Below are 13009 nucleotides of genomic sequence, written 5' to 3'. Positions count from 1 at the left end.
ATATTGAGATCTTGAGAGAGGAAAAAAAAGTGTGTGTGTATACATATATGTTACTGGAGCTCCTATATTACATGCAGCTGAATGGCGCCATGTACTCACTGAAAACGGCCGAAAACGAGCCGCATTCTCATTGAAATATTCAGAACGGTCAGTTCTGAAACTTTGACATCTGCTAGGACCCCATTTGGGCGGAGAATGAGCGATAGCTATGCGGAATGCAAGTTCGTCTGCTACTTTTGCAGGGGTAGTGGTGACGTCAGAGTGCTGAGCTCTTAGACCTCAAGGCAGCTTGCTTTGAAGCCTACCCGCTATACTTCAATCCGAGCCAGTCAGAACTCGGCGTCTATCTGACCTGTGCAAGAAGCAGACGACTTGCTGTCCGCATTCATTGCGATCGATGGGAGCATCGTTCGCACAAAAACCAGCAATTCTTCGTTTAGGCATGTGCAAATAGTGGATTTCGGGATCGAAGTCAATTCCAAGTGAATACCGAGTAGTTTTGGCCGAATATTCTTTAAGCACATACTGAATAGTTGCTGTGCCTTTTTCCACACCTTTCACTAAACGAAAATTCAGCTGAATTCACCAAGGTTGTTTCCAAGCTTCTAAATGCCCACTTATGAGCTCTGTTAAATTTAATCTCGCAGAAAGGCCACAGAAATTCCAATACCTACATTGGGATGGCAAGGAAATGACGGATTTGACATAAAATTAGACCTCTAAATAGGCCGTACACTTTCCGGTTTTGACCGAAAAACACGGAAAAACATTCGCCGGTGTCGAAAAAAAAAATCGGTTAAATCCGAAAAATACCGGTTTTTAAATACTTTCGTACAAGCGGCAGCCTTTTTTTTTTTCTTTTTTTTCACCAAAAAAGTATTTTGCAGACGGTCGTCACACTCGGTTTTTTCTTTTTCTTTTTTTCCCTTTTTATTTACAGTCGTCGTTTTCGGTTGACCGTCAGCATGTCTCTCAAGAGAGTGGTCTGAAAGCTCTTAATTATCACTCTGTTTTTTTTTGTTTTTTTTTTTTTTCAGTGCTGGTATTTTGATCTTTAGTTTATCCCCCAAAGTTTGACCTCATTGTGCCCTTCTGTAGATTGCCCCCTTGAAAGTTGCCCTCCTTCTTTGTGGACCTATAGTTGGGTGGTTTGGAGTGTCTTTCATATTGTTTGGGTGAAAGCAGCCCCAAAAGCGCAAGTCACTGTGCATTTTCTGCTTATGATTAGTTCAGCGATGATAGAACATGTACAGAAACACGAGGACACCATGATGGTGCGCTTTTCATGCTGTCTGATAGGTCATGGAAAAATATTTGACTCCAACCAAAAATTAAACTCGGACCCAACGTTCTGGGTTTGAAACGTTGGGTCCAAGTTTAATTTTTGGTTGGAGTCAAATATTTTTCCATTATAACTTCCCATCCAGACAGACGTCTGTCGAAGATGTTTACCTTCATGTCTGATAGGTGCCATCAGCATATATAACAATAATAAAGCGTGAAAAACATGGTTTTTCAGGTGTAAAATAAAAGTTGAATTGTTGCTCCACTTGATTGTTTCTATTCGAGATTTCTCCCCTCGATAAAAGCCGTTTTAAGAGTCTGCACGAGACAATTCACCGGTATTTTAGAAATAAATAAATACCGAAAAACATCCGCCGAATTTTGAAATAAATAAACGCCAGGAAGTATACGGCCTATCTATAAAGGAGCCCAGTCGTAGCTAATTGAGGGGATTTATAAATATTCTTGCTATATGCAAATATTTGCTTCGATTCTGAATTAAAAAGAAAAAAAAAAGCACGAGTAATGAGTACAGGATGTTAGAACATCGCTGCCTAACATATACCTTGGCATAATAGCCACGGTTAAATTTGGAAGATTTGGCTGCAATGTAAATATCAACAATTACAACGTTTCCTGTTCCTTTATTATTATTATTATTTTAAGACACCAGGCGCGTGCGTGCGTAGACCTCTTTGAAAGTGTGTTTTTCGCCTAAACACGCTGCTCAACTGCGGCGAAGTGAGTCGAAAGATCGCGGTGTCAGTTTCGCAGTTATAGCTTCTCCGCAGTGCCTCGGTGCTTGAAGTTAAACGCACACAATGGGGATAACACGCCGCGATTAACATTTCGCCAGGGGGGTAAAGGTGGGTGAGGAGGAGTGGCAAATCCCGTGCGCCGACACCCGGGGTCCCGAGTGAAAGATCGCAAAAGAGAGCGACAGAACACGAGTGAAAGAAAGCAACGTTGCCAGCTGAAGGACGGCAGTCGCAATGGTAAACGCGAAGAGTGAAGCATGTAAACGGAGCGAAATCATTTTCTTTCGTTTTATCACTGTATTAGGGGGTGTACGCTCGTCAGTGACCCCGTGTCTTTCTTGCAGCTTAGGAGCATAAAATAAAACGTTTTTTTTTTTTGTGCTCCCTCTGTATTAAAATCAGGTAGGACACGACGGCGCAGTGGCAATGGCACTCGAAAGCGGCGAGCGGTAATGTTACGTGATCAGGTGACGTGGTTCAAGATTGGAATTTACTTGCATTGCCGGGTAAATCCGCTTCATTTCCCTCTCGGGGGGCGTTTTATTTGCTGTCGTTTGACCCGCGCAGCTCGAGAGCACGCTACTAGGCGATTCGTGGCAGCTACGTTACGAGCCGGCAAAAATTCATATATATTGTTTTCTTTTTTTCTTTTCAATTCAAATAATAATGTTTTGGATCAGATGGATGCTTTGACTCTGATGGATGTTCTGACTCGATCGATGTTTTGACTCAGATGTGTGTTTAGACTCTGACGGATTTTCTGACTCGATGGATGTTCTGACTCGATGGATGTTTAGGTACGGATGGATGTTCTGACTCGATGGATGTTTTGACTCAGATGCATGTTTCGACTCCGATGGATTTTCTGACTCGATGGATGTTTTGACTCGATGGATGTTTAGGTACGGATGGATGTTCTGACTCGATGGATGTTTTGACTCAGATGTATGTTTCGACTCCGATTGATTTTCTGACTCGATGGATGTTTAGACATTAATGGATGTTCTGACTCGATGGATGTTTTGACTCAATGGGCGCGTTCAGTAGCGCCTCCCTTGCCTCCGAACGGTGTGCCTCGAGTTGGAGTCATCGGAGCGCCTACTGAACGGCAAAAAAACCCGCGGCTCCAAACCTGCTTCTACGCAACTTCCGCTTCCTCCCCTGTGCCAGACGGTCTCCGAATAAACTGGAAGCAGACGATGGCGAGCACGATCGCTTTTATTTGACGCCGGTATTGAAGAAGTCTTGACAAGGTCGTTGAAGAAAAAGAGGGTGATTGTACATCAGCGCTGCTGTTCGAAGCGATGCAAAGCGATCGAGCCCTTCGCCGCCTTCGCTTGGCGGTGCAAAGGCAGCTACTGTTATAAAAGCCGACAAAAAACGTCGTCAGTACACGCAAAATACAGAGCTCAGCGAATCTACCCCGCCGGTTGCGATACTTTTATACGGCCATACGTTTGTTCTGCCCCTCGTAACGAACTTCCTATAAAATGTATTCGTATACACACGGGAAGTTCGGCCGCGCTCGGCGATCAAGGTTTTGTCGGCCGAAGCGAGCCTCAGTCAACGTGCACCCCGATTTAGCTACGCTAACAAAACATTAATCGGTATCATGCTCTGCGTGAGTGTCCAACCGGCTTCCAAAGTCGCGTTCATACCCCGTTTTGCTCTGTTGAGCGCGGACAGGACTATCGTCAATATTACCGAGTTTCCGTGCAACGGCGATCAAGACACGGCGTCAAATGAAAGTTTGCGTTGTTTATTAGCATATTCAAACCAAACAAAATACGGTCCAATGCATTTTCCGAAAGAGCCTTACCTGAAAAAGATATTCGAACGCGTTATTCGTCTTACCTTGACCACTTTTCATTAACAAAAGCGAGCAAACCGCGCACCCGCGACAAAACCGAAGCAGCTTATCCCGCCATATTGTTTGTTTTTTCCTCTTTTAGCGCCGGAAATCGTCACCAGTCAGGAAATGACGTCATTTTAGCTTCTTTGACTCTACGTGCACCGTCTCCGGACTCGGTGCTTCGGAGCTTGACTCCGAAGCCCCGGAGTTACGTGCACCGGAAGTGACTTTTGGCCGTCCAGTGGAAGGAGTCAGTGACTCCTTGACTCCGGGGCCGCTACTGAACGCGCTCGACCCGGATGGATGTCTTGACTCGTAGGATATTCTGACTCTGGTGTCACGTGACCTCTTGGATGTTTTGACTCGATGGATGTTCTGACCATAAGCGGTTCCACTACAGTGTACTAGAATTCTATAAACTGTAGTTCCACCGTCCGCAGCGGGGCTTGGAGAGCTCTCTCAAAGGAGCGGCGATGCGCAAAGGGAGCGGTAGTCGACGCTGAGCGACCAACGGTTGCTTCGGCCGCCGGCATGTTGCCAGCCCTTGGCGGTTCCGACGACGCTTGGTGCAAGCTCGAGCCTGAGATTCTATTTCATTTACTTAACCCCGAGAGGCGCGAGGGCTGATCGCGCCAAGTGCGATTTGTTTGGCAACCAGCTTGCCGACCGTTTCGAAGCTGGGCTTCCAAACAGAAAACGGTTGGCAATATTGCACTTTGCGGGATCGTCCCTCGCTCCGCTCGGGGAAACTGTAATATAAACTCCGGCCTGAGCTTAGACCACGCTTCATCGGAGCCGCCAAGCGCCCAGAGCATGTGGGCGGCCATTTTCCCGCTCAGAGTCGACCGCCGCTCCCTCGGCGCATCGCTGCTCCGTTGAGAGAGCTCAAGTCGAGACTGCATTTAGGGCCAAACACAGGCGCGACCTGCCGTCAACACCAAGACTAATTTCTGTTTGCACGAGGTCGATTGAAAAGTCGCTCAAAATTAGCGGAAAAAACGAACACGTGCGAAATGTCTTAAATTGTCCGCACGTTTATGATTACATCACACAAAGCCTATGCTACATACAAATGCGAACATAAAAACCCGCTCTGCAGAACACAAATCAAACTACGAAATACGACTAAGACATAATTCCATACGAAGCAGCCGAGCACGTAATGCCAATATATCTCGCTTCCACACCGCAAGATCGAACGACAAGTCGGCACTGGATTTAGGGTCAACAGAAGCGTGACACATTTCTCGCGACAAGTTTTATTGTCACCGAAAACGAGAAGGACAATGTTAGCTCGCACGCAGTAGATTGGGAATTCGCTAAATTTGCCTTCTAGAATGAAGTGACCAGCTGTCCCGATTTAGGCAGATCTCACTTTTCCGGCCGTGGTTCCGCTGTCCCGCCAGCGTGCCTGTGGGACGGAGTTTTGTCCCGCTTTGGCTCCCCGGAACCCCGAATAGATAAAAGGCGCGGGTAAACGAAGGGAAGCATCAGTAGAGGGAGAGAATGCTTTCTCTAATCAATTCAATGCTTTAAAGCAGGGATGGGCAGTATTCCAAATATAAGTATTTGAAATACGTATTTTAAATACTTTGTGTATTTTGAATTTGTATTTAATTACAAATTGGGCAATGTATTTGACGTGTGTATTTAAATACTAAAATGTCGGTATTTCAAATACAATTGTAATTAAATACAATTTTGTAGGCGAAAATACATCCCTAAAATTTATTGGCGCTGTCCAGAGCAGGAAAAAAACTAAGTTCTGCACCCGAATGCAGTGTCTCTCAATCAAGCACAAGCGTTCAGTGACTTTGTGATTACGGTGCTAGTCTAGGGCAAGAATAGTGTCGAAATCGACGTTCACAGGCAGACTGGCTAAATAAGTGCCTGTGACAACTTGAGATGCTTTCCAGCCTGATTTCCATCCATATTTTTGCCTGGAACATTCTAAATGCACGGGTCGTCCAGATTTTCCTAACTGGTGCGAGTTGCAACAATAAAAAATTCTCTAGCTAGCGCTGCGCGTCTTGGCCGTCTCGGTTCTTTGTTGGCCTATACCAAAATGTAATCGGCAAAAAAAAAAAAAAAAAAAAAAAAAGAAAAGAAAAGAAAAAAGAACTGCGTGAAGCTTTGTACTTTTTTCACCTGTTACGTCCAAGCTGATTACATTTTTTTTGTGATTATATTTCTATTACGTTACTAGAGCCTCACACACTAACTCCCGAGTGTGCGATGCAAAATTAAAATGAGATACCTAGAAACCCATTGCAGGTGCCCTGAAGTCGCTGACGCAAATTTTGAGGAATGTATTTGGAAAAGTATTTGGAGGGAGACCAAACACATTTGGTTGTATTTGTATCTTGTACTCAAATGCTTTTTTGGAAATGTAATTAGATTTGTAATTAAATACATTTTTGACGAAGTATTTTGTATTTGTATTTCGATACATATTTGCATGTATTTTGCCCATCCCTGCTTTAAAGCGATGCTGAAGGTTAATTTGCGTACGACGTGTGAACAGTACTTTGGGCGTATAGTATCTACCAAAAATAAATATAATAATACTAAATAAATATTACAACCAAACGTATTACATGTACATGGCAAACAGAATGCAAACTGCGAGGAAAAGAAACGCGCACGGTGTATACGAAATATATATATATATATATACAGGGTGTCACAAAAGAAAATTTACAAGGTCTTTTTTACCGCAAAAATAAACTAGGCATCGCCGAACGCTCAATCTCCGCCCAGAGGTAGAGCTAGAGGTCACAACCAGATGCCAAAGTTTCAGCCCGATCCGATAACTTAATCAAAAGTTTTTTTGAAAAATTTCAATGGGAAAATGGAGCCCATCTTTGCCCGTTTTCGGTTTCTGGTGCCATAGAGCCCCTTGTGTTTGAAAACTCCGTCGGCCGCCATTTTCCCATTGACATTTTCAGAAAATCACTTATAACTTTTTATTAAGTTATCGGATCGGGCTGAAACTTTGGCATCTGGTGGGGACCTCTAGCTCTACGTTTGGGCGGAGAATGAGCGTTCGGCGATGCCTCGTTTATTTTTGCGGTAAAAAAGACCGTGTAAATTTTCTTTTGTGACACCCTGTATATATATATATATATATATATATATATATATATATATATATATATATATTTTTTTTTTTTTTTTTAAGGTGAGCTTTGTTGTCTACACGCGGTTGTTTTGAAATGCTTGATTTACGATAGAGTGAAGAAAGCGTAGACGGTAAGCGCAGTTCGGTGCTTCCGCAAATCCTGCCTGCGTAATTAGTTAAAAAAAAAATCTGCTTTTGTTACGTCGGCAAGCCTGGTGACTCCTTTTTACCCCAAAGAAACTAGGCCCTGTTAGGAACCACCTCGCTTACCCGAGAACACCTTCGTCATTTCCCTTAGTCATTTCCCCCTTCCCCTATAGGGGAAAGGGGAAATGACTTTTTGCTTCTTTATAAACAAGCAAAAAAGGCCCTCCAGAAAGAAAACACGAGAGTATTCCCAGCCGACAAAGGGGACGTTTTAGCAAACCGTTACCGTGTTCCGCACTACTGGCCTTTGAAGCCAAAGGCTCCGGTAATGCGGTACGCGGGAGACGGTAACGGCTTGCTAAAGGTCCCTATTGACTCACGGGTGACTCAGGCTGAAAGTAGCGACGAAAAAGCACGCCTCGCCGCAGCTGCGTTCAAGGACAGAAAAGGCCCACAACATCAGGGCAAGTCGAGCGCTACACGCCAGGATTACGGAGCGGTTGACATTTTGTATTGTCTCAAAGAATAGCGCGAAAGCTACCTAGAGGTACAATGTAGCGGCAAAAGTTGTCAGACAGCATTCGCGTCATATGTAACGCGATAGTGAAGGCACCATATTACAGACGAAATCTGAGTTCAGAACACGCAGAAAACAGAGCGAACCTGTGTCAAAGTCGTTACGTGCCGTTTCGATATCGTATTGCCTTCTTTGCGTTGGGAAATCGCAAAATCCTAAAAGAACACAATTGCCGTAGTGCGTAGGAAAGACGATAGGAAGCGCTGCGTATTTCCGGAATGGTATTTTTACTATAGATTCGCTGTTACTTCTTGAGTATAGAAAAAATGTAACTTTCCTCGGCGGAAATGATCAACTTTGAAGTTTTTGGATTAAGAACGCGTCGACTCCCAAGCTCCCACAGAGCTTTTACATAGAGGTACAAACTTTGTGCTCGCAACTGATGAACCCCCTCATGACGTCACGAATAAAAACCAGCAGAGGGCGCCACTAAAATAGATCGTCCCCAATGGGTGTCCAATGGGTACGAATTAATTCTCGCGCTGTAAATGGACTGTGACTCTTTGGTGAGTATACTTCCTAACAGGGCTGTACAATGACTAGATAGAAGTATTTTGTTAGTAACCGATTAGTTTCAAAATTAGTTCAACACAGCAACAGGCACATCTGAACAAGAAACCCTAATTACATCTCACAATGAATTGTTCTAAAAAAATCACGACTTCACGACTTCCAGTCAAAAACTAAAGGCTTCCCGAGTTACGAAACAATTCAGCATCAGTAACATGCCTACAGTCTTTGGAGTGGCTCGTAATTGGAGCTCGGGCGCAGGTACTTGACAAAATTATGTTGATAAAAATGCACAAATTCACAGCGACTTATTCTACGCATAAGTTAGCTGCGTTTTGTGAGGAACGGAAGCTAACTGGATACATTCGAAAGAACGTGAATGAACGCGTAAAGCGCGAAACACATGTACGACGAAACCGTCCGATCCGACGTGCAGACTGCCGGAATGACCTTGGGGGGAGAGGGTTTTCGTAGCATCGGAGAGCGTTGAAAACCCTCGCCTCCGACCGTCGTATTGCGCGGTCGGACGTCGGATCGGACGGTTTCGTCGTACATGTGTTTCGCGCTTAACTGCATTGCATTTCAGCTGAAGTAGTCGCAATTTCATTACATAACTTTCAGTGCTCCGTTTCCCAAAAGGGTCACCAGGCGCTAGATCCTCTACGAATTCCAGCACGAATGCCTGGCGAAGCTCCGAGGACGGACGTTTTGGCGGGCGTCGCGCCATTGTTCCCTCGTCACACGGCGGAAGACGGGCAAAACAACGCGGCCTCTTGTTTCTAGGATACGTCGTAGGAGGCTGAAAGGGGCTCAAGCTTAGATGCTCTGACACTCGCACCTTTTGAAGTTCGTCTAAAAAAAATTAAAGGCTCTTCATTTTTTTTTTTTTTTTTTTGGTTGGGTGAAAACTGGGACAAAAACCGGGGGTGGGGGCATGCCCCCGCGAAGAAATGAGAATTAATTTTACGACCACCTGGGGATCTTTCTGTATGTGCAATCGAAATCTCGGTCACGTGCGCTTCCAACGCATTAAGTTTCCGCGAGACTGCGGGCATGAACCTCGGCCGGGATACTAACCCGCCAACAGGGACCTTTCCAGCGCTTATCGCCCGGGCGAAAAATGCTGAGTCATTGGGCTGTGGCCGCATGCGCGGCGTCTCATATTTCGTGGAAGGGGGCTACTGCGCACGCTCAGAACGCTTGCCACAGTCCAGTAGACGAAGATGGCGGCTACTGGAAAGAGCCTCTAGTAAGGGAGCTGTCGTATTCGTATCTAGACAATCGGTATATATCATCCAAAACAATCTTCTTGCCCGTAGCTTGCGAAATGACTCCGGGAACAGAAGCGTCAGGTATTCGCAGCTGTCGTAAGACGTAAAACCTGCGTTTAAAAGAAAACTATGAAAATCCTTTTTTTTTCTCTCTCTTCTTGGTACTGTTTAAGCTACCGGGCCTTCTATTTACCCACGTCTTATGAATCTCATTCAAAGAACAAAAATTGTAGTAACCTTGACCTGTATTTCTTAAAGGGGCACTGAAGCCGATTCAGAGATCGCCCTTTTGTGGTGACAACTCAATCTAGGCGCTCTACATCCCAACAAACCCGAAACCACAACAGTGCGTAGCTTATTTACTCGTTAAAAGCGTATTCAAAGATCGCGACACGCCATTTTAGGAAGAATTTTCTTCCGAGTAAAGTGGTCGACGAAGGGCGCTTGTCGGCGAGTTGCCAACGGTGGCTTCACCCGCGGAGAAAAAGAGGAGTCTTATACGAATGTGTACCTATCAGACACCTTCTTCGAAACAAGTTATAATAAAATCCTTCGGAATCTGAGCGTATTTTAAGGCTTTCATTGGTCCACACAATGTAGTCCGCGAGAGAAAAGAGTCAACATGTTTTCTATTGCCCTGAGATGAATAGGTAGCTTTTGTAGTATAGGACTTGGTATATCTGAGAACAAACGCATTTTAAACAATGTAAGATCAAAGACAACCGTTCCCAAAAATGACTTCAGCGCCCCTTTGAGATTATGATGATTGCGGGCTTTTAATCTGCGGACATGATGACAAAATCATCTGTGGAGACGTCTCAAACATATTCGAAAAATGTTTTTCTTCATAGTCATACATATATGTCTGCTAGAAACATGACTAAGGAGCAGTTGTCGTATGACCAATCTGACAGAACTGTCATACAAAAGCGAAAAAAAAAAACGCATCAGACGGTGTCCGCAGACTGTTCTTTGTATTATGTATAAGCAGAGGGACTGCGGTTTAACAGACGTCGTACTGCACAGGACTAAATAAATATGAAAATGGGAGCAAAAGACAAGGCGACGGAAGAGGTAGCTTCCGTCTGGTCTCAGTCTTTTCCGAGCTGTTTCCATATTTATTGTCACGCATCAATTCGCACGCATCGCCGCCTTCGGTAAAAGTCGGCATGCTCAAACGCTTAAGTTCTGTTTTCAAATATTTAGTATATGTAAAAAAAGTAACGCAAATTGTTGGGAAACGCTTTACTTTCAATGAATTCTACATACATCTTAAGCTATGATTCCATATAATCCCCTTCCATGCTAAGACATTTGACATAGCATGGCAGACGGTTTTCGATATCCTCCTCATAAAAGCCTGCCGTCCGAGTCTCGAGCCTACATTTTTAGTGCCTGTCGCGAAGATAATGAGCAGTACTCAAGCTTTTGTAATGATTTTCTGAACTAATGAAGTCGGAAATTTATGCTGCAAGAATTAAAGTTCTAAAGCACAGGGTCTTTATTCATATTTTGTTATTTATTAACTACCTCCACCAAATCTTTCGTGAACAGGGAAAGGTACTGCTCCGCGATGCACCATGGCATGAAGGCTCTGACACCTTTTATGAACATTTCAGCTCGATTCCATACCACTGTTTTCTTCGTAGCGTTGGTGTATACGTCTTGCAGATGTGTTGACAAATATTTCATGATATGCATGGTCCGGCAGCTGACGCATTGGAACATCGTAATTAACAAGGACCATACTTCGGAGGTGGTGCGCCGCGCCTTGTTCGACTTAAAAATGATTGATGCAAACCATAGACTACAATAATAATCAGTCTCACGAAATAGCGACAGGGTGTTACGATAGATGAGGGGACACAACTGCGCACGCGGGACTCCAAACGGAATGCTTTCGCGTGATTCATGCACAAACGGAACTCGGTTTCTGGATGCGCCGCATATTATAGAAAATGATAATTTGAAAGCCCGGAGAAGCTACCACCGGTGTATAAGGTCGATGGTGGCAGTGCCTTTCTTCCATCTAAGTACCTGCGTGCATGAGGACATGTAAATTGTATGTGCGTCATCTCCCACTTTCGTGTTCACCCGCTTGTGGTGGGTTGCGGGAGACTGACATCTCCCGCAACCCACCACAAGCACCCCCTTTCCGGTACTTGGGCCGTGGAAGATGTCAGTCTGTACGAGCGTGGCGAAGTGGGCAAGCGACGTCAGAGGTCGACCGTCATCGTGCAGCGAAGTGAACGAACAAATAAAAACAAAAAATAAACAAAAAAAAAACTGAACAAATCTTTTCATTAACGGTCGGCGGTTCCCTCAGCTACGAATACATGCGCGTTCTCGATTATTTTGGCTATGACCGTACATTACAAAAGAATAGACAATTATTTTTTTCTTAAATTTTCTTACGAGTGGAAGTTCGAGGCAGAGAACTGACCATGATTGCCTCCAGCTTGGTTGAGCGGTGTCGTAGAATCTGCCAACGTGAACGCTCCAGAGCGCGTCATCGCTGCCGCCGGCGGCAGGTCTTCGTTCGCCTCTGCGCGTTGCGCTACTGACAGCCAGGCAGCACTCCCCTTCCGGCAGCCGCGTAGCGCGATACTTTTTAACACCAACACAAGAAAGATAAACAGCGAACGTCGGCGTCGTTGCGGGCGAGTTTCCGACAACGGAACAACGTCCTCGCGCCCGTCTCTGCTGCCTCGAGCTCAAATTCCGTCTGAAGAACCAGAGAAGACGTCCAAAAGCTGATAGTTTGAGGCACAAAAGATCCCAGTGCAGATGGTCCTTCGGAAAGTCGCAGAGAGGTTCCCGAGGATCGCTATACGCACCAAGTGCGCGGCTTGCAGAAGGGCTGCTCAACTCGGGAGTCTGGCAGATCGAGTCGACATCACGTCGTTGAAATTACTGGAGGCAATAGCAACAACGTACACGAGGTGGCGAGCGTGACTAGCTGAAGGGCTCCAACTCATCGAGTGCTTGCAGCTGTGACTCCCTGAAGACGACTTCCGTACTTAAAGTACCAATTTGGTGACCCGTATAGGACAACCTGGACTCCCGTTGAAGGACTTGCGAACTATCAGGTCTTCACCACAGAAGAACTTTCCGCAAACGTTCGGAGTCTTTCCTCGTAAGCACTGAGATGCTAATCCCCGCTCCCTACAACTATATTATCCGCAGTTCAGGGTCCGGAGGCTGGAGGAACTGTGGTAGGACGAGCTCTCGAGCAACGATGAACTCTCACAGACTCGGTCCGCGGGCACTGCGGGCAAACGAGTCCAGTAGTGGGCCTCTTCCCGACACTGCGTGCCGATGTCGACGGCGAGGCTAATTGATTTCCTTCCCTGGTGAGGGGGGGAATCACGAACTCGTGCAGGCGTTCCCCGTCGCCGCAGCCCCTCGAGCATGTAGCCTCACGGCGCAGGCTGCTTTGCCCCACAAAAGACGCCGCAGCTGCTCCTTCGCCGCGGGTTCCGGGAGATC

The 13009-nt window shown here is 45.5% G+C and overlaps 1 protein-coding gene across 2 annotated transcripts in view; it reads right to left on the bottom strand.

Moving 5' to 3' along the window:
- LOC8025703 (choline transporter-like protein 4) overlaps window positions 1-13009 on the bottom strand; it is a 647806-nt gene that overhangs the window by 49629 nt on the left and 585168 nt on the right. The gene's annotated exons all lie outside the window — the stretch shown is intronic.

The sequence above is a fragment of the Ixodes scapularis genome, unplaced genomic scaffold (genome assembly GCF_016920785.2).
Source record: "Ixodes scapularis isolate PalLabHiFi unplaced genomic scaffold, ASM1692078v2 PGA_scaffold3__209_contigs__length_174095766, whole genome shotgun sequence".
Taxonomy (NCBI): domain Eukaryota; kingdom Metazoa; phylum Arthropoda; class Arachnida; order Ixodida; family Ixodidae; genus Ixodes; species Ixodes scapularis.
Note: the sequence above shows the minus strand (reverse complement) of the source record. Positions and strands in the feature narration are given on the sequence as shown.